The sequence below is a fragment of the Cupressus sempervirens genome, chromosome 5 (assembly GCF_028749045.1).
Source record: "Cupressus sempervirens isolate cs-2001-9-10 chromosome 5, ASM2874904v1, whole genome shotgun sequence".
Classification (NCBI taxonomy): domain Eukaryota; kingdom Viridiplantae; phylum Streptophyta; class Pinopsida; order Cupressales; family Cupressaceae; genus Cupressus; species Cupressus sempervirens.
In genome coordinates, this window is record NC_143122.1 from 388,076,660 (window position 1) to 388,103,179 (window position 26,520).

Sequence of the window (26,520 nt, forward strand, 5' to 3'; positions counted from 1 at the left end):
CACGTATAGTCAACATGTCAAAGAATCCAATATTGCACTCAAAGACAAAGCATATATCAATGAAGTACCCACTTTTTGATAGAGAAAGTTGCAAGAAAAGAAGTAAAGTTGAATATGTAAGCACAAAGGAATAAATAGCAGACATTTTCACAAAGCCTTTGCCTAAAGAGACCTTTGAGTATCTTAGGGTATGCTTGGGGTGATGGCCCCACCTTGTGATAATTAAATGATGTAGGAATGCATTAGTCTAGAGGTTATCAAAGCATTATCATAAGTCTAGATGTGATGCTTGGGTGTTGCTTGTAACTGAGGGGGGGTAGTCGTAGTGGTCAAGAGCTAAGCGTGAGAACTCTTTGGATTAGAAGATTTGCTGAACTTACCACCTAGTATGTTTTTGATTAAAAAGGGCAGGGATTGGCAAGCTCTTGAAACATAATACAACAACCACCTTACAACAAACGAAAGCTTAGCTAAGGAAACAAGCTTCCAAAGCCAAGTCCGATGGGTTTTTGAAAGGAACCCAAAAGCTTGTAGGGTTTTCAAAAGGACCCCAAACCTTCTAAATCTTCCAAGCTTTCCAAAATGACCATAACTTTTCAACCAAAAACAATAGAAAACTAGAAAATGCCCTTTAAATTTGATAGCATGCCTCACAACCACTGCAAAAAAACCAAAATTAACGAAATCCAAAGCAATAACAAGCTGTCTTGCACCAACAACCCAAAATGAGACCAAACTAAAGTGGAGAAACAAATCTCTAAACAAAACAACACAAAGAGTAGAAAACATAATAGCTCTAAGATTCCAACAGAGAGTCAAAACCCTTGCTGACACTAGTCTTCAAAAAAGAAAGGGATTACATACCCTTAAAACATAGTCCCCAAAAGGGAGAACCATTAGCGCTTGAACAAGGATGTGAAGAAATAGGAGACCACTCATGCAAAAACACCAAAACTCCATTAGCTCTCCACCCCCATAAAACTTCCTTTCCCAACTTTCATCCAATAACAAAACCATTAGATCTCCAACTTGAACACCACTAGAGAAATGAAAACCATAACACGGTGATAAAAATAGGACCTCTTTTTCTTGGGATGCCAGAGCTCCACCACAATAGGAAAGTAGTTGGGAAGGGCATTAACGAAGTCACAATCAATGTCTTCAGGGCATTGCTAGAGTAAGCTCCTAGAGGGTAGTAATCTTTGCAAGAGCAACCCAAACAGCCAGTCTCCATAACAAAAAAAGGACAACGAAGGATTGCCATGAAAAAATTGGTTTTCACTCTAGCACTAAAGCGAAAGATCCAACACAACCAGGCTTTCCATTTGGATCCAAATGAACCCAACAACAGAAACTGCTACATGGTGCCTGAGAGCCAAGCCCACAAAAGAAAAATGAACTCACCAGACTCCACAAAAGGCAAAAGACCTAAAACTCGGAAAGGCACAACCTTGCAAGGTAAGAGCCAAGCACAAGGAACCCACAAAGGGTTTTGTTTGATTCTTCTAGGATAAAGCTCAACCAAGTGATCAATTTGAGAAATAGAACAAGACCCTAGAGCAACAAGCTTACCTCCAGTAGATAGCTAGACCCCGTCAACACCCATCACCACATGGCAAGAGCCATACTCAAAATCATTGTAGCCAGCACCAATGAAGAGTAGTCCTCCTTGAAACCACACTAACCAGACCCATAATTGTTTGCACGACACCACAGAAGGCAGAGAAAAACTGTTGGCAGCCAAACCGACTACCAACCAACACAAAGGCCCCCCGGCAAGGAAGCTACTGACATCAATGGAAGAAACAACCAAACTTGCCATCCCAAGGGAAGAAACCTCCTCTCTATCTTCAACCACAACTTTAGTAGCCCCTTCATTGAACTGGGAAAAAAACTCAAGACATAGAGATCCATCTGGCAAAGCTACGATAGCTCAAGTAGAGAAGAGAGCCAACAACACTTGACTCCCCCCTCAAACTCAGCCAAGAAAATAGCATTCTGCAATGGACATTGACCAAAACATCATAAGAACAGGGGTAACAACTAGTAGCTGCTGAGGCGTACAACCCCCACCCACAACACCAATGAAACCCCCCTCTAAAAACAATAAAACAATAGACTTGCAAGAGAGTAGAGGCATAACTGTATCTTCATCCTCGTTCGATTCCTCGTCCAGATCCCCTTCCAAATTTGAAACCCTAGTTGTAGAGCCAAACCCAACTCCGCTCACTCAGCTAATCACAAAGCTAATGCAACAAATTAAATTAATTGTTGCAATAGCACCTAGAATGTTATGTGGCGCTTCATTTGATTTTGGATGCACCTGATAGCAAGTATGCTACTTGGATTAGAGGAATTGTAAATATTAAAATGACAGAGGGAGAGATCTATATCCTAAAGTAGTTTGATGTAAAAAGGGGGAGAAAATTGTTTCAAAGATTGACATTGTTTGGCACCCTTTGCCATTGATGTCAAAAGGGGAGAGAGATGTGAAAAAACCTTGTATTATTTTAGGGGGAGATTTGTTGAGGATATTTAGAAAGTTGTATTGAGATGCTACTTTTGGATTGATGGTTTTTCACGCATGTTGCCATCTATGCAAAATGGGGTGATTGTTGGATATTGGGGGGATTTTGATTGGAATTATTGCTATAGGGATGCTGACATTCAAACTTTGTCATTGATGTCAACAAATGTTCATATGACGAGTTAGACAAACTATGATTCCAGATGATACAGGTTGTTGAATAGAGAAGTACGCACAATGTACAACACTTCAGCGTGTTTGAGCTTGGATATATGTTTCAGTGTGAGTGTAGACCTTATGTCTACGAACATAGAGTTTTATGTGTTGATCTGTGCGAGTTACAATTGTTTTGGTGAAGATTGGTCACAAACTAGTAATAGGGTATTATATTAGAGATGCTTACTGTGTTTTGAGTATAAGTTGGTGGCAACATGGATTCTTGGTATGTGAGCGTAATGCATGGTAGAAGACTTGGATTAGAGCATGTTACAGGATTTAGGACTCACTTGAGTCATGTTGTGTTGGTAGCTAGTGTTTGTTTTGGGAGCTGACTGGATGATACACCTGTATTAACGATTGACAAGTGTTGATTATGAATCATGACACGTGTTTTAATATTTTTAATTGTTATGCACTTGTAATAGGTATTGTGTACCTTAGCGTTGGTTAGTGTAATTGTTTATGCAGTAGGGAAGTCCTAATAGGCTGACCTTATTGGTTGTTGTAACTTGTGTAAAGGAAAGTAATTCCTTTGTTTTAATGTAAGAGAATGTAATGAATGTGAATGTGAGCCTTCATGCTGGCTATCAGAGAGGAGATGAAAGTTGGTGAGATGGTTTGACAAAGGTATGAGTGAAATTTGTGATCATGCCTTGTGTACCTTATTAGAACTGTAAAGGCAATTGAGTTGTCATTAGTCAGTTCACTATTCTGGACAGTAAGTCCTTGAAGGTGAATTTAACCTTCTTCCTTTGGGCAGTGAGCACTTGAAGGTGGCTTTAACCTTCACCCTTTGAGCAGTGTGCTTAGGTAGTGAGCCTTGTTTTTTCAATCAACTCCTAACAGGGCTATGAATCATTTAACAGGGGTTCTGTCCTTTAACAAGGACTTGTCATTTAACATGGACTGATGTACTAAATGCATTGTATCAACTCCTAATAGGAACATTTTCATATTAGTACTTAATCTTGTGGGTATCATCCCCATCGGGGTTTTTCCCTTAACAAGGTTTGCTTCAAGAACAAAATTTTTGTGTCTTATGGTGTTGACTTTTATCATGCTCATCTTGCTTAGCATTGTTGTATTCTTTATTGGTGATTTGGTTGAGAATTTTAAAGTTTATAAATATAGCACACAACTGATTCACCCCTCCACCATTTGTGTTGTGTGGACTGTTATTTCTAACACTTAGAATGTTACGTTGGTTTCCTTACTATTATGGTATACTATTCAATATGGGTTTTAGTCTTCTTGGAAGTAATAGGATACCCCTTGAGATCATCTTTGGCCCTTCCCAAAATCATTTGCAGCTTTGTCTGCAATCTCTAGAAAGCTCCCATTTTGACTCTCTAATTGTTAGAAACCTCTCCCATTCACTTTATTGCAATTTTTTGTACTGTCAAAAATGTGTTAATCTAGATTTCTAACCCTTTTGATGATTACTTGTGTGCATTGGCCAAAGTGATGAATGGATTCTGGCATGCCTTTTTTTATAGTTTCCAAGGAACATGCTCATGTGGGCTCCTTAGTTTCTTCCCTTTATTGTTAGAAATCTCTCCCTTTTAATTTGTGGGGATTGTTGGTTGATTGGGAAAATCATGTCACTCTATGCTATCAATCCTTCTGAGAATCACTTGTTTGCATTAGCCAAAACCGGTAGAATGCTAGTGGTATGCCTCAGGCTTTGGCTTCTGAGGTCATGAAACAGTTCTTTCCATGAAACATTTTGTAACCATGTGGAATTTTTGTATTGTGTCAAGATTAAAGCTCAAGTCTAGTGTTTCCCAGGTGCTAGTCATGATCATGTTCTGTCCAGTTTGTTTGTTATGGTGTCTTTGTGGCCCTTTGTGAATTGTCAAAGGATAATGGAACAAAGCTTTCGTAGTCATCTATCTTGCTGGAGAAAGAAGGTGGTTGTTAAAGATTTTTGCCAAGTCTAAAAGACTAATCACGCTCTTGATATAGGAATAAGGTACTATGTTTCCAAAAATCAAAAAAGGCTATGACTTTCCAAGAATGCACTAGTGTGAAGCAAATATGATAGATGGTAAAGAGGTGCATACCTTTGATAAAAATAAATGTGAAATTTAATATCAAGGTGTGCACTTGATTGTGGATGTGAAAGGAATGTGGATTGAAACCAAAGTCACATTGTGAAGGGTGCACATGATATAGCCTAATTTTAGATCAGTAATAAGGTACACACCATAGGTAAGACATTCAAGTTTCAAAATGCACTCACAAGTGCATGCTTCACAGAGAAGACTCATCCAAATTCAACTCTAGAGTTTTCATTTTGAAGTGTTTGCTCCTCTATGAGGGGAAACCAAAGTCATGTTTAAACTTGGAGAAAATGGTCAAGGCATGAGTTTAGGGGTGCACCTTTGAGGACAAGATGTTCTAATAAATAAAGGGCTAAGTAGGGTGTTGAATTGCACACCTAGAGTAGACGTGTACACTTGATAAAGGTAAAGTCCAAAGTTTTAATAATCTTTTTTAGGTGTTCATGAAAGCATGCGGTCTGCACACTTGAAAAGGGAAAAGTGAAATCTTTGTTACATTCATAAGTTTTGATGGGAGTGTGAGGTTTATCCACACCGCATCTCTGAGGAGGAAAACTGAAATGTAAGTTACATTCAGAAGTGTACACCTAAGTGAAGGGCACTTAGATTTAAAATGATTTTTTTAAAGTGTGCACTTATAAAGGAGATAAAATGCTAAGGTTGAAAGCACAATTAGTAGGTGTATGCTTAGTGCTGAATGATGCACATTATCAAAGAAAAGATCAAATGCTCAATAATTGCAGTCTATATTGTAGACTCATAAAAATGTCCTTATAAATAATCATTTCTCTTCCATCAATTAAAGGGATACTTTTCTTCTATTTAATTGATTCATTTATATTTTCTATTACTTATTCATTTAATCACTAAACTATTCATATTCATTAAATCAAATTATTTATCAAATCTATTTATTTAATGAATATCCCAACCTATATAATCTCCAAAACTCAATCATATTATAAACCTCTTATTTATAATTCCTCCAACCCACTTATTTTCACCACTTACCAAATGTGGGATATGTGATATATAACCACTACCAACTACCTTTTCTTTATCCGACATCTCCCCAAACTCATTTCCCATATAAAGATAACTATAAAAATACCTCTACCATTTTGTAATACCCCCCTCAAATGATGAAATTTAATATTAAATTATAATCGATGCCCCCATTTAACTAAGAAGTCAATTAAAATATAATATATATATATATATATATATATATATATATATATATATATATATATATATATATATATATATATAGAATGAAATGACTAAGTGATTCAATATGTGAATTTTGTTGATTAATTAATAACTAAATCAATTAATAAATAATTAATAAATAATCATTACTAAATGAATGTTATATATCAAACTAAAGACATTGGATAAATTTTAAACTATAACTAAACAATGGGATTAATAATACACTACTACTATTAGTTTATTAAATAAATCCCAATCAGATACACCTAATGTCATGACCCTTACACAAGTCATGAAACAAATATTAATGGGGAAAAAGACATCCAATATAGAGCAGCACTGAGTAATAGGGATAATAGAGGGACAGATCGAAGAACATGGAGGACTGCTTGACTATTACAATCCACGTGGACTTGTAGCGTGCGAGAGACTTGTGACAGGTGTACATATGAAGGAGAAAAGAACGGGATCAACAATTACCAATAGGCAATCCATGTCACCATCACCAAAGAGGAAGTAGATCGAACATCGGAGGTTAATAGACCATTAACTACCAAGGATCCACGTCGTTCGATATTGTATCGATCGTGCATCATAAGCAATCAGACCCAACTGAACCGTGGAGTAAAGGTGTCCAACTATCATATTACAATCCATTCTACGACAGTTTGAATAAAATACTAGTCAGAGCAAACATAAGAAGACCCCGTATATTAAGAAGAAAGTATTAAGGAAGGTGACGGCCAAAGTGAAAAGGGTGGGCCCTAGCTCGTATTAAAAGCATCAAGGTCCACACATCCAGCGAAGGTATGTAAGGATCCTTCTAAATTATTAATAATCTAACAAATATACATATATTTTTTGGAATCCATAATTATGTAATAATAATAATAAGCATTTATTTTAAGTTTCCTTATATTTGGGATAATGAATATAGATATTAGTTATATTTTATATTATAATATAATAATATAAAATTGATAATGAAAAGTAATAAAAGGTTGAATAGATATAATATCTTCGATCCAAGCATGTCTTGGTGGAGGACATTTGTTGAGAATGTCATAATATGACCAAGCATGTCTTGGTGGAGGACATTCGATATGAATGTCATATTATGATCCAAGTGCACTTGGTGGAGAACGATCCAAGTATAACTTGGTGGAGGGCATTCTTTACGGATGTCTTAATACAATTCAAGTATAAACTTGGCGGAGTGCATTCATTGCGAATGTCATGGAATGATCCAAGGTTATCACTTCACGTATTTTGTATCAGAGATGGGTTCATTCCCATTTGACAATTATGATGAAGTAAATGACAAGCTCTTGGTGTCAGTATCAAAGATAGGTACTACCTGTTTGTAATGATCCCATCTTTTAGCAGTTGACCAAGTGTGTGTGCGTTAGCCTTGTTCTACATGGTCCCGAGGGCTAACGAAGGGTTTAATGGGATCCTGGAGTGTTTTGGCCTAGTCATTTCCAGTTTGGGCCAAAACGAAGTTGATTTACTCAGTTTCAGTCATACTTACTATTTTTAGTAAGTCGGCAGGACACAGTGCAGGTCAATTTTGGTGATTGGATTCGATACTCCTCGGTGAGAGCTTTCCGATGAGCTATCACTCACATTATTTGGAGTCCGATTGCTAATACATTTTAATGCCTGAAGTTTTATTAAAGTAACGTCTAATTTAATTGTAAAATATTAAAGTGTTACTTTAATATTTATTTTATGGTGATGTGTACCCAAGGGAGACATAAGGGGTATTTTAATATATGTTTTATATTACACATCTTTTATCCCACATTGCCCATATGAGTTGAGCGGACCCGTGGGAATAGAATAAAAGGAAGCATTTGTGGCTTCATTAGGGAGGTTGAATATGAGAAGAAATTGGTGTGTGAGTTGCAGCTTTGTTCTTGGCATTTGAGGACGTCTATCCTCTCTTGTAACATTCTAGACGTCATTCCCTTGGGGTTTGGCCTTTGGAATTCTTTCTTATTGGCTTCATTATCAGGCAGTTTAGTTGCATTTCCGGCTACAGGCAGATTTGATATTTTGCTCATATCTTCTTCACTACTTGTCCGACGCTTATGCCGCTTGGAGGGAATGGTATTATGAAGGTAGTGGACTGATTGGAGGACAAAGTATTGTAGCAGCAAGTTCGTAAGCATGGGCTGGAGTATTATGACAATATTGCTGAAGTAATTAGTGAGTTGATAAATCTGCCATGTATTTGGTTTTATGAATTCTGAAAATAACATTTTATTAGCAGCAGTTCATTTCCACTTTGCATATTATTGTAGTTTCTTGCTTGTTTATGTTGTATGATACCAATTCCATGCATGAAACACAACAAACAAATAAACGTTTGATTTCCAGAGTTATAAGGGGTTTTAAGAGGTTGCATGCAAACTATTTGACAAAATTCATTTCAGCAAATTGGTTTAGTTTTATGGGACATCCAGGGGTGCCCATTACACTGTTTGGCTGACACAATAGAGATTATGGTAAAGTGTTGGTATCAGAGATGGTTGTAACACCCATTTGGCCAAAAACACTACATAATGGATACAACCTCTATAATGTTGGTATACAAGAATTATCTCCATTTGACCAACATGCTTGAGGAAGTATAATGGAAGGAATATTCTAATGGTGTCAACATATGCACATGTGAACTTTAAAGGGTGCACTCTAAAAAAGACGGTTGAATAACTAAGGGTTAGGTAACCCGATCTAGAGACGTCTTTAAGGTTGGGTTAGGATACAGGGTAGAACAGTAAGATATATTTTATTATTGTATAAATTCTAACATTGGTTTTGCAGGTATTAATGTCCTAGTTAGTGGGGACATTACACATTTGGAGGCCCCTAGAATTCAGGTTGATCTATCCATACTTAATCTCTTGCATTTAGATCGTTCTCACATTATCAAGTTGGCTTTTTACATCATTATCATTAATATGCCTTTATAGTCACAATTTGATTTTTGCATCAACTTCTTTAATTTCTTCCATTCTTCACCACTTTTGTGCAGTGTTCTGAGAGCAGACTTATTTAAAAACACAAGATTTTGTTGATAGGAGGGCAATGGAGTGAAAGTTTATTAAATGCATTTGTTTTATTTATTTAATATTGTTTTTGTGAATGTAAATTAAATTTCTTATCAGACTGATAAATGTCTTCTTATTTTCAGATTGCAATGTACTAATTTCCTTTTATTACTTGCAGGTTATGATCAGAATTTGTTCTTGAAGGAATATGTATATCAATAAGAATGCAATATGAATATAAATCTGAGTATTTGATAAGTCTGGAATCACTGAATACCAAATGAGAGAACATTAATAAATTTCGATGCCTCTTTTGGTCTATCGACATGAATATATATATTGTTTCTAAGAGACATGTCCTGAGACAACATGTCTCCACAACATGGAGCCATGTCTGCTCATGACATGGCTTTTCACAATAAAAAAAATGCATGACATAACCTTTATCAGGTTAGTTATTACTTAACCAAATATTATTTGGCAAGTCACCGATCTGCATGTAATTTGATAGATCATTGCTCAATCCATAATGTGGTTCAACATTAATACATTTGATCATTACTTGATCTGTTCTATGAATACATATGATCATTGCTCGATCTATGCCAAGAGAAGATAAATAATATTAGAATCTGCTGGTACAGATTTCAGTATACTTGATCTGTTATGATGCATAGAGTTTCAATTGAATACAAGAATGATAGTTTTATCTCCAAGGTATCATTCCTTAGAAGCTACCATGTATCATCACCGCCTCTTAGCTAGGGAAGACAATCAAGTATATATCAATGGAGATATCATGTAACTCATGATATCAAAGTATCCAAGTTATGGTATGTGCACTGACATAAAGTCTCGTGATGTTTTACCATAACAAGTCATGGCATATCCACTAATATTATGTCACATAATATCCACCATGTTATCTCATGAAGAACATAATGATCTACACTTGATATCAAGTCACATGATATCCATCAAAATGTCCAAGAGATAACTAACTACCATGACATGTCTATGAATATCAAGTCACAAGATAATCATCATGATAGTGAACATTGTAAAGTCGTCACCTTACAATGTTGGATACAAGTGTATATTATCAGAAAGATCGTCACCTTTCAATAATGTACACAGGATACCCATAAAGTCATAGAGTCACACACATGAAAAAAGAGTTTACACATCAAACATCTTTTAAATATACATATTAGTATGAATAAACAATTTTGAGACTTAGTCTCAATAACTTACATGTCAACCATACCAAGTTTCTTCTTGAAGTGTTCAACTTTAACTCTAAAGAGAGGCTTGGTTGGAATGTCTGCTATTTGATCGCTTGTACTAATATACTCCAATTGGATGATGTTCCTTCTTGCCATATCTCTCACATAGTGGTAAGAAATCTCTATATGCTTTGATTGATCATGGAACACTGGATTCATGGAGAGCTTAATACAACTCTGATTATCGCAGTGGATAGTAGTAGGTTTCAGGGGCTCAACAAATAGTCCCAAAATTAACTTCTGAAGCCATATTTCTTCTTTTGCTCCCATAGAGGCTGCAATGTATTCATCTTCTATCAAACATTGTGCTATTGAAGATTGTTTCCTACTTATCCAAGAGATCATAGCTGAACTCAAACTGAAACAACATCTTGATGTGCTTTTCCATTTAGTTACACTTCCAGCTCAATCTAAATAAGATTATCCATGTAGATCTATATCAACTTTTCCATATTTGAGACCATATCCAATACTACCTTGAAGGTACCTCAATATAAGTTTTGTAGCAACAAGGTGTATCTCTCGTGGTTTGCACATAAATTGGCTCAAAGCATTCATTGCATAGCAAATATCTAGTCGAGTGCTAACTAGATACATTAGTGATCCAATTATTTGTCTATAAAGAGTAGGATTTGCAAATCTAGATTTTGTTGTTGCCTCTTTTAACTTATGTAAGTTGGTTTCCATGGGTGTAGACATTGATCAACAATTTAACATACCAAATCTCCCTAGAATATCAATAGTGTATTTTCCTTGATTGAGAAGAATCCCATCAGATTTCTTAGAGTTTCATCTTGTGAATAGACAACCCCTTACATCCTCCTCCATTGTAAAATAGACAACGTCCTTGAGACTGGAACCCATCGACTTGAAAACCATCCTCTACACCCTTGTGACCTAATAAAGGGATCTATAAATGCCCTTGTGTAGCATGCACTGACTTTCATCATCACCATTACACTATTGCACCCTTTTGATTTCCATAACATACTTGATGCTGGCTAGCATACCAAATGTCAACCCACAACATGAGTTCACTCCATGTCTGACTTCCACTGAGCTGTCCATACCAAATGACACCTTGAGAATTGCACACAAAGTGCTTCTGTCTCCAGTTAGCCACCTTGTGTCATCCGACGACAACACCCCAATTATGTCTTCCACCTTTGATTGCCCAAGAACCAATTTTGACTCCATTGAAAGACATGCTTGCCACAACCTAGTTGCACAAGCAAACTGCTTTCCCAAGTTTGTACATAACCCTCGGCCTCATTGACTTCCAATTGTGTCACTCTGCTTGCTTGTTGAGCGACCCTCTAGCATGCCCTACACCCGACTTGTCTCCAAGACTGCAACCCAAAATGACCACCAACACCTACCTACCGATACACTTCTAGAACCTTGTGCCTCCCCTAGTACTTGCATTGTACTAGTCTACTAGACACAATCCTACACAAAATTGTGCCAAAAATCGCCCACTTCCACTTCCCCAAGTTGCCATATTCAACCTTTGACACCATCGACTTCCGTTATGCTACTCTGATTCACCCTTCCACCACCAATGTCTGGTACTTCCTTGCCACACTTGATGATCTGCTCTCAGCTACTTATGAGCTTTTGCTAATAGTGCATGATCTTTTTAGAGCGAGTTGCGATCTTGAACTACCATCTGGCGCTCTATATGCATCCTTGCAGTATCGACAATTAGATCCTTGATCTCTACCTCCAGAATTGCTATCTGACTTGCTGCATTTATGTCTTCCATAGTGCTCAGGGTGTAAAGCTGCATGAAATGTTGAAATAGTCTGTAAAGAAAATCCTTTTCCTTTTCTAGTATGCCTCCAACATTGGAATAGAAAAGAAATGAATTAAAATGCCCAAGATGATATTTCAAAAAAAAGGGGTGTGACTTGTAGAAATTAAGGAGTGGGTAATATTTAGCTACTTGTGGTAGTCATTGAGAAGACAACTCAAATCCTCCCCAAAATGGAAACCGAAAGAATATTTTGGAAATCATTAAATGAAGGTGCTAAAATTAGTCCACTGCCAACTTAGTAGTAGAGTGAGTGAATTCTCTATATAAGGGAATGTAGAGTTTTATTTTTTGACATTGCAGGTTGAAGAGTACTAGGCAAGGGCATGCGAGTTTAAGAAGATAAACAAATTTGGAGTGAGTTTAAAAGTCAAGAAGTTCTTTTCTTCTAAGCAAGTTATATGGCAAAGTCAAAGTTAGCAATCATGCTAAGACAATCACAAAACAAGAGTAAGCTAAAAGGATTTCTCCCTGAGTCATGGATCATCTCAAATTGGAAAGGTCGGCAACGCCAAGCTAGGATCTCTCAATTTGGATGAAACTAAAAGAAGAATGTTTGGCTATGAAACACATCCTCCATCATTTTTAGCTAAGAAGCTATCCAAAATTGGAGTTGTGGCATCAGCTAGTTTCCCTTTTGTTCTATAGTGCCCAAATTTGATTGTTGAATATGCAAAGTACTATAATTTTGAGAAAAGATCAAGTCTGGCATTTAGGATTACAAAGTATCATTCCATGTTACATAAGACAAAGAAGAGAGCTTTAAGGTTCTATGAGGTTGGAGTGGATGGATGTGCAGAAGTCATCAATCACAAGTGGATGCAAAGGTCCAAGTAGCTTGTTGGGATGGACTTCAGATAGGAATAAATTGACATATTGATGTTGTTGAGCATAATCATGGGATGCCCATAGTTATTCCTCTTCGAAACTTTTCTATTTCATCAAAGAAGTAAGGAATGGAGTAAAGATTGTGGATTGGTCAATATTAATCAATAATTAAATGAGCAATTGAGGAATTTGGAATATTCTGGGTCTTTTTATATGACCTCTTTTATTATATATAGGTTAGCAAGACTAACTAGATATGATGGTATGAGATGTAGAGGACCCATAGGGTGTAGCCTAGGACAACTCAAGGTGTATGTACAATGAATGCTATCATCAACTATACTTGTCTAATACAATTAGTTTCTTGAGAGCCAATGATGCCTTCACTGTGCATATTGTTAGATCTCTTTAGAGTGACATTCACATAGTAATTTCAGAATAAGTAATAAAATTGATAGAAAAATATGGCTCATGGTTCATCTAGTTCCCAACATTCACTTATATTTTGACTTCAAGGATTGTCTTCCCATCCCTTTAGGCTTCCTAGCTACTCGACTGATAAGATGGTGCTTGTGGAGGTGATGAGGCAATTGACAGTTTACGATAAAATGCAAAAGGAAGGGGAAGTGTGGACTTGAATTCCCAATATTCATGGGAATTTTTATTAAGTATGCCCATCACTGTCAGTAGAAGAAATATGAGTTTACCATCTCTCATTTTTAATAGCAAGGTCCAAAGTTGACCATAATGTTAGTGTAATGTCCCCTTTTTAGCATTCATAGCATGATGTTGTCGTTAGCCTATTTCCCCACGCTCCCATAGGCTAACCAGGACATTAAAGGGACTTAGAGGCCATTTGGCCTAGAGAGTTTCAGTTGCAGGTCTTTCTGAGGGGTTTTGAGGCAACTTTGGGCATACTTGCTATTTATAGTAAGTCATCTTGGGCATGGGCGGACATCCAGTGGCAACGGTATGTCGATGGTAATTGTTTAAAATCGACAAGAAGACTTGTTTATCACTGATAAGATTTGTTATGCATTGATAAAACTATTTTATAAAGTTAAATTTTAATATTTAACTTTATTAATGCATAGACTATAGTTTGTGGGAAACATTTAAATTAAAAGAGTCCCCTTTATTTTATAACACATTGGAGACATAAGTTACATAAAGGGAGTTATGTTTTATCCCACATTGAGAAAACGAAGGATGGAGCTCTTGTGAGAACACTATAAAAGAAATGGAAGAGCTTCTTTTATGCATGCTTGGAAGTATCAAAGAAATTGGGGAATTTTCTGGAGATTATATCTCAATAGTTTGAAGGACAAAATCCCTTCAAGCTGAAAATCTTGACGCCATTGAAAGATATGGTATTGAGATTTAACATAGTAGCAATCCGAAAAAGCGGATACGAAAAAGCAGAACTGAAAAAGTAGTCTGCAAAAGCAGTCCAAAAAGTAGATCCGAAAAAGCAGTCGAAAAAGCAATCCGAAAAAAGCGGAACCGAAAAAGCAGGCTGAAAAAACAGGTACGAAAAAACAGTCTGAAAAAGTAGGCTGAAAAAGCAGGCCGAAAAAGGAGTTCGTAAAAAGCAAAGCAGAAGGGGCAGCATTGAAGGAAATTATTACAGCCATCTACAACTAGGTTCTTTTGTTAGTATTGTTTTTTAGGGTGTTATAAACTTTCAGCTGTAAGTGTGCATTATACCAGCATTATCATTTTGTAATCCATGTAAATGCCAAAGTCTTGGCCATATTTCATGAGCATTGTATTTTTTCATTGCAATTAAGAAGATAATAGTTGCTGGTGTCATTTAAGAAATTTAATATCATTATTTGTCAGCTAGTTAGTTTGCATACCAACTGTTTGTAAAAATGTCAATTGGCTGTAGGTGTTCATTTCTCATGCTTAGCTCATATATATGCATTGAATATTGTCAAAATTAGTAGCACAATCATGTTAGGTCATTGTGTAGTCCATTGTAGTCTTCTAGCACAAGATTTCATTGATGCAAATTGTAGAAAAAGTCATTTGAAACTAGCTGGAATACTATATCAGTCATATGTCCCTTGCATGTGAATTGTTTGATGAAATTCCTTGAGCTTTCATCAGCATTTTTGAGGGCAGATTTGAGGAGGGTTATTACAGTGGTATTAGAGCTTGCTTGCAAAGTGTTTGACGAAATGTCAAACAACTCAAGTATAAAGATTTTTGGTGTTTGAAGAAGTTATAACCTATTGGGGTTATTACAGTTAGATTAAAATTGGTGGCTGACAGAAAATATAGACACAAGATGCAACTTGAAGACTTTTGGGCCAATGCAGTAGATGATAATATAATTAGCAAAAGTATGTACTACAATATACCACTTAAGATAATCAGTTAATGTAGAATCCTTCCAACACTGTTCAACCCAATTTTGAAGAGAAGAATTTCATTTCAACTACCCAATCGGTCTGGACTTGAAATAACAAATCTTGATACACTATCTAGGCTAGTCACAAAATTCATGAGATGGTGGGGCTAGTCACAAAATTCACGAGATGGTGGGTCAAGCATCAGATCAGCAAGCTGAAAGTTGAAAAATGTTCGCATGACTTATGACTTGATGGGTGATTGACAAACCCATGATAGTAGAATTGAGGAATTGTCAGAAGTTGGAATTGAGGAAGGAAAAAATCCACAAGAAAAGGTAGACTGTGCAAAAGGGAAGAGTATTGTTCAGGATATAAATTCAAAGAAAAGACAAGATGTCTCAAGTGAAAGGCCCCCACAAAGAAGAGAAAGGTTGGAGGTAACATAGTCATACCCTAGAATTTCCTCAAGTATACAAGAAATTAATATGTTTACAGGAGGAGATTGGATCCAACACAAGAAGAGCATTACAAGAAGAAGATTAAATAACTCTACAAGTACATTGTAAACAAATTGCCAATGATTCTAGAGAATTTACTTAGAAAAATTAAGAGCAAGAACCTTCTTCAAAAATGGATCTTCATAACCACGAATGCCTTGATACAATGTTAGTTGAAGACTTGGGAGATCTAGAAATTCTCATTCTGATGAAGAATTCCATGAGGAAACAATGCAAGAGCCAAAATAGTTACAAGTGTATGATTGATAGACGGTTTCTCCTAAATGATTAAGAGAGAGAATGCAGAAGGTTCATGGGGAAGAAATTGATCTTGTGTTGGAATTACATGAATTTCTGAGCTGAATAAACAAGCTAATAGAGAAAAATAAGGCGAATAAATTATTGAAGATCGCTTAGGATGAGTCGGGATCCAAAATTGTACATCTAGTACTACCAAGGACTAACAAGGCCAAGGATAAAATTACTCTAGAGCAAATATAGTGTAACAACAATTGACCTGGGACATGCAAGTAAGGCACAAGAGATTGAAGAATTTGATGATTTCACCTAGGCATTGAAAAAAAAGATGACGAAGATGGAAGAAAAGTACTAAAGATTGAAAAATGAGAACAAAGCCTTGTCTGGACACCTACAGTGCCTAACTCGTCCACTTAGGTAGGAAGATCAAACATTTGTTCTACCTACAACTTCTCCAAAGGAATTAGTTGATGGCCTTGAAGAGTTCAGGAGAATCATCCAAGGCACCAAAGGGTGGGTAAAAAATGTTTATGATGTTGCATGTAAATTCATCGAAGACTTAGCTCAAATCTATGGGAGATCTTTGGCTATCCTTGACACGATACAATTGTAATATCCCTGACTGGATGTTATCTCAAAACCCTTAACAAAATCTCAGAATTTTAAGCAAATATATTGATGCAATGCATTTCAGATTTCTTCAAGTAAAACCCCTGTAATAACCTGATAAAAAGAAGTCTCAAAATATTATTGTAATGAATCTCTAGCATAAATACATTTTCAAATATAATATTTTATTGAAGTTCTTTAGCAAAATGATCAAGAAATCCAATTATAGATACAACAACTACAACAAGATTGGATAAAAGAAAAGATGAGCCTAGAATACAATTTGAAATGCCTGTGTGATGTTTATTACAAAGTAATTGGAAAATATTTGCTTGTTATTAATGATGATCAAGAGATCAATTTATACAAGAGACTGAACGATGTTTCCTTGGGAAACAATTGTAAATAATAGAAACATTTTATTCTAGCTAAGAGAAAACTAACTATTATCTATAGCTAACTAAAGAATAGAAACATTCTATTCTAGAAAATGAAAACTAAATATTATAAACATTCTAATATTTACAGAAGATTACAATAGATAACCATTACATACTAAACAGAGATAATATAAACTATCTATCATCGTAATACCCTCCCTTAATGGTTACTCTATCTAGAGCATGAAGCTGTCAAAAAGCATAAAAGATAGATTCTGTTTGCTCAAGGGGCTCCGCACTGTTTGTTGTGGGTTGTGAACCGGATTGCTTAGATAGGGCAGCTAAGTGCTTGCGAAATTCAACCTTAATGTGAGCAAACTTGTGGCAATAGTTGCATTGAATGTTCATCTTCTAGGAGCCTTCTAAATCTGGAGCAGAAGATGTTTGCTGAGAAGCGCTAATGGTACTTTGGATAATGCTCCAAAACTTTGTAGATGAGCATAATGCTCCAAAACAAATTGCAAAAAGCCATGATTTTTGAGGTGAAAAATCAATCAAAACCCAATGTAAACATCTCTAACCCCAAAGTCGTAAAACAACTCAACATGAACTTAAACACTAATCAATTGGATATTTGACATCCAAAACATCTCATGTGCTGCTATCATAAAAGGAAGTGCTCACTACCCAACTGAGTACCTCACTCTAGCTATAATTGCACACACACCTCTAATAACACAAGGTGGCTGAAGCTCAAGAATATATTAATCTTTATTGAAAATGGAATGCAACAAATCACTCCTGACTCCCTGATCTGTAACCAACTTTGTAAAAGCTCCACTTGGATCTTGAGTGAAGATAGTGTGATGTCCTTGATATCACCCACTAACTCCTGTAATACCTGAGCCCATGAAGAGGATAATATACACCAACCTACCTCATAAACCACACCACCATGCTGGAAATTGTGGAGCAATTCAATAGTAGGAGTCAGAAGAGTGAACATCTCAAAAGTGGGCAACTCAAAAAGCTATCCCATCTAGCCTCCCTCAACTGTGCAAGGACATACACCACACCAACTATCCAAATTCCACGCACAAGAGGAATCCATCAAAATCAAAACATATATCCAAGAAAATCATCAAACTTTTTCGCACGACTCTAATCTTATCTTCACCTTGATAGGATTGGTGAAGCCCAGTGGAACCCAACCAAGCTATATTGTTATCTATCAATATTCGGGTCCCAAAGCAAATTGTTTTTACATCCATTGTCCATAAGGAGATACAAACCATTGAAGGAATCTACAATCTCACAACGACATCCAACCTCTACAAGACTCCTATGGATGTGCAGACTCTGCACATAACCTATTAGGTTGCAACTGACACCATAACCACCCTATAAACTTGTATCTACATGAGACCTTTGTGACATAGAAGTAACCAATCCCTTCAGATGCATATTGCTATAGTAGAAAACTGATTGGTGCCCCTGTAAGTTATCTCTCATCATCACTTGATTCGGATACTTGCAACCTCTAGTCCCATCTTGCGGTGATGGCAAACCACCATCCCACAACGGATGATACCAACTCGGAGCTAATTGACATTTGTGCCTCATCAAATCCTCTGTGTGGATCAAGTGACAAGAACTCGTGATTGTATAGTCACAATAAATAACTCCAACCTTTGTCAATGGCTCATCATAAAGTACAATCTCTCCACTTGAAGTAGATGAACCCTACTCAACCTGGTCAACCCTCGTGCTATCATCACTGACAACCTCCTCAATGATCATATCTGAATGTTGGGCTGGATTAGAATGTGTGAAATCTACTTAATGATTTAACTCCGAGCTGATTTTCTGCTTCATGAAATGCCACTAAAACAGCCTCTAGGATGTCCATGGCATTCATGAGCTCATACACATCCATCTACTTTTGCTTACTTAGTGCTTTTGAGTGAATTTGTGCGAGGTCAAGCAGACGATCACAATCTGAATGGTGTAGGTAATCTGATTTCATAGTTTTCAGCCCTTCTTGGATTATTAACAGCTATGGAAATTCCTCTTTAAGTTCCCCTTGTTCCCCTCCATCTGTTCCTTCGAAAGATGCTTTTCAAATATACCATATATGTCATCAAAGTGTGATAGAGCTGCAACTATTTTATTTTCAGTCACTTCATTTGACTCTCCAAATAAGGTGAACTAGTAGGTGTATGAGATAAGTCAAAAACACGAGGTGGGAGAACGTGTTTCATCATACATATCCACACAATTAACACCATCTTTCACACCCAATTGTGAAAAAGAATTAGGGACAACAATGTATTTACAAATAATTTCATCACAAGAAGAATATATACCGTATGTGGAGATCCTTAAGTCTGATTCAAAATCAACATCAGCACTTACAAAAGATGTTGAGTCCTCATCATTGGCTGCTTGGTTAGTCTCCTCCAATTCACTATCAATATGCCCATCAAGAGAATTAGTATCAGCAACCCCGCAAGAAACCTCTACCTCCTTACTACCCATCAGTAGACCTCTACCATGTTTAACATCTTCTACATGATCATGAGCTAAGTCACAAGGTTTGAGTTCGAGTTCGGCAACTATGAAGTTCGGAAGGGTGAAAAAATTAAAAAAAAATTGACATTAAATTCATCTTATATGATTTTCAAAAAACGTATATCCAATAAATTATCAAAATAATTTATCATTGCAAAATGATTTGAAATAAAATTATTAATAGAAATACCAAATAATAAGTATTAATGTTTTAATTAAAAAATATATAAAAATAAACTAATCTAACAATAAATAAAAATAATAATGAATGAACATACAAAATACTAAATATTAATATACTACGGATCAAAAAAATATATTAATATAATAAATAGATTTTTTAATACTCTAGTTTCTAAACAACCCTAAAATGTTTTAATATTGTTAAACAAATAAATACACCATAATATTGTTAAACAAATACACCATAAATTTAAATAAATTGAAACTTAGTATAATCATCTACTGCAGCTGCCTCTGCACAAACGAGGAGATGATAGGTTGGTCTTTCCGGTTTCATGATCAAGAAGGATGGATCTGCGGATAAAGCCACTACTATTAGCACCCAGGGGCAGATGGCACAGTCTCCATTTCCTGTCAAGAAGATATTGGTATCACCAGATTTCTTGATGACAAATAGGACATAAACGAAGGGGGATGATCTTTTGGCGTCTGCCACAGCTGGGTTTGCTTGAACAAAATCAACGGAAACTGCTTGCTTTGAACCTGCTCCTGCTTTTGCAGAAAGCAACAGCTTTTTTTCCAACCGTACGAATTTAAGCTGAATTTTAATGATTTTTTCATTTTTTATGAATTCGCCGAAACTCAACTCTAATGTCTAAAATTCGGTGAACTCTGTGACAGAAGGCTGCAGATTAGTGGTAGTTGGCTGCTCTTCTTTTTCCAGACCACTTGTAAGCTGATTTTGGTTTGCTGAAAACTCCTCATACAATTTTCTGCACCTGTTGTTTGCAAGAAGATCCTAGGCCAATTCATAATACTTCTTCTTTGCCACATCATTCAAGTTTTGTATCTTTGGATGAAAGTCCATATAGTCAATGAAGGGTAAATCATTCTGAACCTGTGGAGGGAGTTTGTTATATTTTTCATACATGTCGAGTATGTCAGTTATCTTATCGGGTTGGGAAATCTGAGCTATCTTCTGCTGTAACTTAACAAGATCCATTCTGATTTTTCCTAAACCATATATTTTCTGCATGACAACACTAGTTGCAAACTGACAATATTAATTTCCAATACTTGTATTCAAAATTCTTTAAGTGTTTCCCTCTAACACTTAGCTTAACCAGCAGACTATTTTTTTTTGCAAAACTTCAAGGGCATTTTGTCAAACAGTATACTTGCATGCTGTTACAGCTTTCATGAACATTGTTTGGTAGATTTCAGTCTGCAAAAGAATAATACAAATTAATGTGAGTAGGGTATGCAAAGTTATGATCTTTTTCCAGCCCAAATCTGGAACTGGAAGTAAGAAAGCTACAGTGTGTATAGGAGTCTACAAGTCTACAGAAGCTCAACACACCAATGAACAGCAGAAATACAAACCCATATAAAAATGAAATAGTAATGAGAATAACCTGAAAACTTTAAAGCCATTTCATGTGCTGTGTTATTAAGCAGCCATTTGTCTGAAATATTTCAACTGAGATAATCTTGTCTCTGCGGGAAGCTCAATAATCAGATGCTATCTTTGCACAACTCTTTAGAAACACAGGTTCAAGACCAGATTCATAGTAAACAGTTGAAGGTGAAAATAAAGAATGGAATGACTAGAATTGATTTGTCATAAGCTCTGTTTTTAAGCTTCACCAAGAATGTGTATAAACTCTCCTGATACCTGCTAATGGAAGTAGAAACAGTAACCAAATAATCATTTCTGCTGCAGACCCAAACTTCAACTGACAACAAGCTGATTCCACAAGAGTGGAGTTGTGTTTCAGTCATCCAGAGTTGAATCTCATTGAATATGCTAATTGCTTATGCCTTCATTGAATATACAGGATACAAAAATTTCTGTCTGCTACTTTTCCCTTCAACAAGACATACAGTATTGCAAATAATATGAAACACAAATCTCACAGGTTCCAACAGAATTCAAACTCATGAGAAGCAGGACGTGTTGTTTTGGCTCCAATGCTGATCATTCAATATTCTCAGGAATCTACATGCTCAATCCAAGTCCCTTCACATCCTTCCAGGCAAGAATATGGATATCCTGCAGTTCCAAGAACCTTCTAAATTTGTGTGGTTGTGAAGGTTGCTTCCACGACAAACACAGATATAAATATAGACATCTTCAGGTCTCTGTGGTCATTTGTGGCATTGCAAACAATGATTAACGGCAAAGGTCGAACCAGTAGAAAGTCCTGATTATCTTTCAATTATAATCTGTAGCCACTATCTGCGGCATGATATCAGAATGTAGACGCCCAACTTGTGCCAAAGTCTATGAATAAATGAATTTGTCGGCACCAATATTGTAATAACCCTGCCTGGTTATATTTTAAATGAATACTAGTCCTACCAATTTTCTCACTAATCAGATGTTTGGCATTTAGATAAAAACTTTTTAAGCAACTAATTGCCACTGAAAATAAGCCCGAACCAATTCACACTGTTTAAGCTGAAGGTCTGTAAATTAGATATTTCTCCTTTGTTTAAGTAAATACTTTGATTTTTAGAAATATATGGTTTTTGGTCTCTTTGAGAATTTGAACACCAATAAAATGCAATGCTTGAAATAAACAAATCTTTAACTTATAGCTTGCTTCAATCGATGTAAATTTTTAATATTTCAAATGCTTATTGGGAAATGCATTTAACAAATTTGCATAAAGGAGAACCTGGAGATTAGCTGTAGCAGCCCACTGGAATTAATGCCAACTTCCTGTGAACAGATTGCAGCCCAAAATTGATACTACAGGCCTCCTTAGCACCTGATGTTGCTCTCCAAATTTAAATGGCAGATCATATAGATCGATTGCAGACCCTCCAGCATGAGTCATGATCCCAAGACAGTTGTGCAGTCCTAGCAAATGTGACTGCAGGTCTACAGGAGATTAAACACAGCTTTCTCTTCCAATTCGCAGGGCATGGGAATAAATGCAGGCCTCAGCATTAGCAAATTGTCACCCAAACCCCTAGCCGCAGCCTCCAATTCTGATTGCCGTCAAAGAGTAGCTTGTAGGTGATGCACAGACTCAAAGCATTGCCTCACGATGATTATGGCAGTCATACAGGCGTCTCCAATTTAATGCAGAATCACAGGTTTGGAGAATTAATTACAGAATCAATCTCATCCAAATTGATTAGCTCTTTAAATACAAATCGAAACCCTCCAGTAAATTGCAGGTGTGCCCAGTCACCACAATTCAATAACTCCAGATGTGCGATTCACGTGATTCATGCAATTTGGCAATTCAATTCAAGCCAAAAGATTTTTTGTGAATCGGTGAATTGAATCATCGATAAAGGGTTTATGAATTAAGTTTCTCACTAAATTTCAAGGGTTTTTTAAATTTGCCAATTCGTGGCCGATTCAATTCTGATTCATGGCTGGTTCATGATTTGATTCGGCCTTGCCGATTCCGATCCGATTCTGATTTTTGTTAACCCTCCAGTAAATTGCAGGTGTGCCCAGTCACCACAATTCAGTAACTCCAGATGTCCAGTTCGAACTCTTCAGATTTGCATATAGAAATGCAATTGAATTTCCAAACAAGAAGTACCTCCCAACAACAGTAAAGACAGTAAGGAAGATTCAACCAAAATTCAAAGTGAATCACTAGTCAGTTCACAATACCTCTGCTGTGAATTGCACACTCAACTTCAACTCCTTATACCACAGCAAGGATGAAGTCAGTAAACTCAGAAACTTCTCGCATAGAGCAACAAAAAAAAAAAAATATTTGGATGCTTTTCCATCAAAATGAGCTCATATTTATAATCCCTATTGGCATAAAGTTTCCCAAATGCGACTTCACTTAAGTAGTTTCACCAATACTACATCATTATATAACATTATCATAATAAAGTGCTATTATTATAATCATAATGAGACTCTAATAACTAATTAATAAATATAAGCCCATGCAATTAATAGCGCAATCCACTGCAGGCAATGACCAACTGCGAGTGCCACCATCTGCACTGCCAAATATGACAACCACCTGATTTAGACTTACTAAAAATAGTAAGTCCACCACTGAGACCCCAAATCACCCTGTCAACTCACGAGGGTTGCTATAATGGACTGACTCGATCATCTGTAGAAGCTTGCCAAAAATGGGACATTATAAATATTTACGCTGTCTCCAAATATTTTCAATTCCCACAATAGCAGAACTATTATCAGCTTCAACACTATTATTTGCTTAGCATTGTTATTTAAATCTCTCCTATCAATATAAGACTGCAAGCATTGTTTCAAGAGTGAAGAGCATTGTCACCATTGAGAGGCATGTTTTGTAAAGAACACTTGACAATGAAATGGGTCTGCTTCAAAATAAAATATAAACAATTAATGCAGCACATCAACTGTTTATACGTTGTTGTTCAGAGGAATACTTCTTCCAACTTTCAATATTTCTGCTCAAATACGAAATAGAATGACCCTACAGATGTGTGTTCTCTATTACATGATAAATTTTAAAAGTTTCCCAATGGTGATTTAATGTCAAACCTGATAAAAATAAATAATCTGAGTGATATTATGTTTCACTGCAAATAATTTTCATTAGAAATGTCTCTATCCTTCATTGAATCAGACCATTGACTATCCCCTGTTATTGAAAATGCAAACCTTAATTCCTTGGGCTGGCTATATATTCCCCAAATGTAGCTGCTGAGTTAATCTATTACTCGGACACAAAAGAAAATTAAAAAAGCAATCTTTACAGATTGACTATAGTCTCCAAACATTGATCTCATCTCACACTAAAGTATTGCTTATATGGCCCGATAAGTAGTCACATTGACGCCCATATTTTCTGAAACCTTTGAAATCAAGCTACCTTTATTTTATTATAAGAAATGAAGCATAAATTATTGAGGCAGGCCCATTGGAATATCTCTTCTTATTTTCAACAACTATCGAAGCCTCTGAATATCAATTTTCTACAAATTTGCTTCTGGACAAAATTTAAAAAATAATTTTGTCAATATTTTGATAAAACTTCTGTAATTTTAAATTTTTTTTTCACAAACTCCACAAGATGGCAAGATCGATGCCCTCATAAACCCTTCTCAAATATGACCCACAAGCTCGCAAGATCGATGCTGTGATACCACTGTAATATAACCAACCAGATATTATCTCAAAACTCTTAACAAAATCTCATAAATTTTAAGCAAAAACATTCATGCAATGCAAATCAGATTTCTCTAGCAAAACTCCAATAAACAACCCGATAAATAAAAGTCTCAAAATATTATTGCAATGAATCTCTAACATAAATACATTTTCAAATACAATATTTCGTTTAAGTTCTTCAGCAAAATGATCAAGAAATCCAATCATTAATGCAATAATTACAACAAGATTGGATGGAAGAAAATATGAACGTGGAATACAATGTGAAACACCTATGCGATGTCTCCAACTGACAATGGTTTTCCGTCTACTGCCCAAGTTGAGGGTTCACGTCCTCTCACCTGCTGAAAGCTGAAGCTTTAAAAAATAAGTCTCCAAGAGAGTAAGTGAAATCCAAATCATGAACTAAGTGTATTGGAAATGAGCTCCATCTTCCATTTTAAGAACCAATAGGTGACTCTTGGCATTCTGATTTCTGTTTCATTCTTTCCTTTTTTAAATAATTCTTTTCCCCCACTTAAGGAAATAAAGCGCCCATAGATAATTAAGTGACATTATCAATATGAACTTAAATTAAAAGTAACTTCATAATAAATCAGTCCAATTTTCAAGCATAAAAATCTCTAACCAACCAGAATCATATATCCCTATGTGATAGCTCGCCGAAAAGGTCTCGACAAGACGCTCCTAGTCCAACCTTGCCATGCCAAGAATGCTAAGCAAACTGACTTACTAAAAATAGCAAGTGTCAGGAAACCCCATTGAAGAAACCTTGACTAGCCTGCAATTGAAATCACCTTGGCCAAAAATTGCTCTGATCATATAGAAAACTTGGTTTACCAATGGGACCAAGACAAAATGCGCTGAAGGCGCAACAAAACTCGCTGGCTTGAAAAGGGGACATAGCAAAACTCAAATGTATGGGAGATCTCTGGCTATTCTTGACACAATACAATGCATAGATTAAGCATGGGATGATACACATTTACCATGACAAGACCATTACACACTTGGAGGCATTGATGGAATTCATAGGCAACATTGATGACTGGTGGAGTGCTAAGAGGAAATGAGGTGTATTACTTCCTCGATGATATGGTCTAGTAATCACGGGGAAGGAATTATTTGATAAATCCAATAGAGAGTCAACTTGATCGAGGAAAGTGATCAAGAATATTCAGGAAGGAATCTTTAATGTAATTGAAGAATTGTTCACAAAGAGGTTAATTGACGAAGAGATGAAAACAGATGGCTTGAAGTATAGGCTGGATGAATTCTTTGGCATGAGTTCTTTCTCAAAGGATGAGTTGGAGAATATTTCCATATTCTCAAGCAATATGCACAAGATTTAGGAATAAACACCAGAATGAGAAAAAAAAAACTTCAGCAGGTGTGAAAAGGACATAGTCATTATGGAGTACAAGTACGAGACCATGCCAAGTGTTTTGTGGATGAGCTAGAAATAATAATATCTAGTTTCACTACATTTAAAGAAGGGAATAAGGAACA

At 36.1% G+C, this 26,520-nt stretch overlaps 1 protein-coding gene across 8 annotated transcripts in view; it reads left to right on the forward strand.

Annotated features, from left to right (window-relative positions):
- The window catches only part of LOC149556410 (2-oxoglutarate (2OG) and Fe(II)-dependent oxygenase superfamily protein), a 76,409-nt gene that overhangs the window by 40,892 nt on the left and 8,997 nt on the right, over positions 1-26,520 (forward strand). Inside the window, exon 4 of one of the 8 annotated variants that reach the window (XR_016364701.1) lies at positions 22,598-22,967. The exons of the other annotated variants lie outside the window; for them this stretch is intronic. The gene's annotated coding sequence lies outside the window, so the exon portion shown is untranslated. The remainder of the gene's footprint in view (positions 1-22,597; positions 22,968-26,520) is intronic. 8 annotated transcript variants of the gene reach the window in all.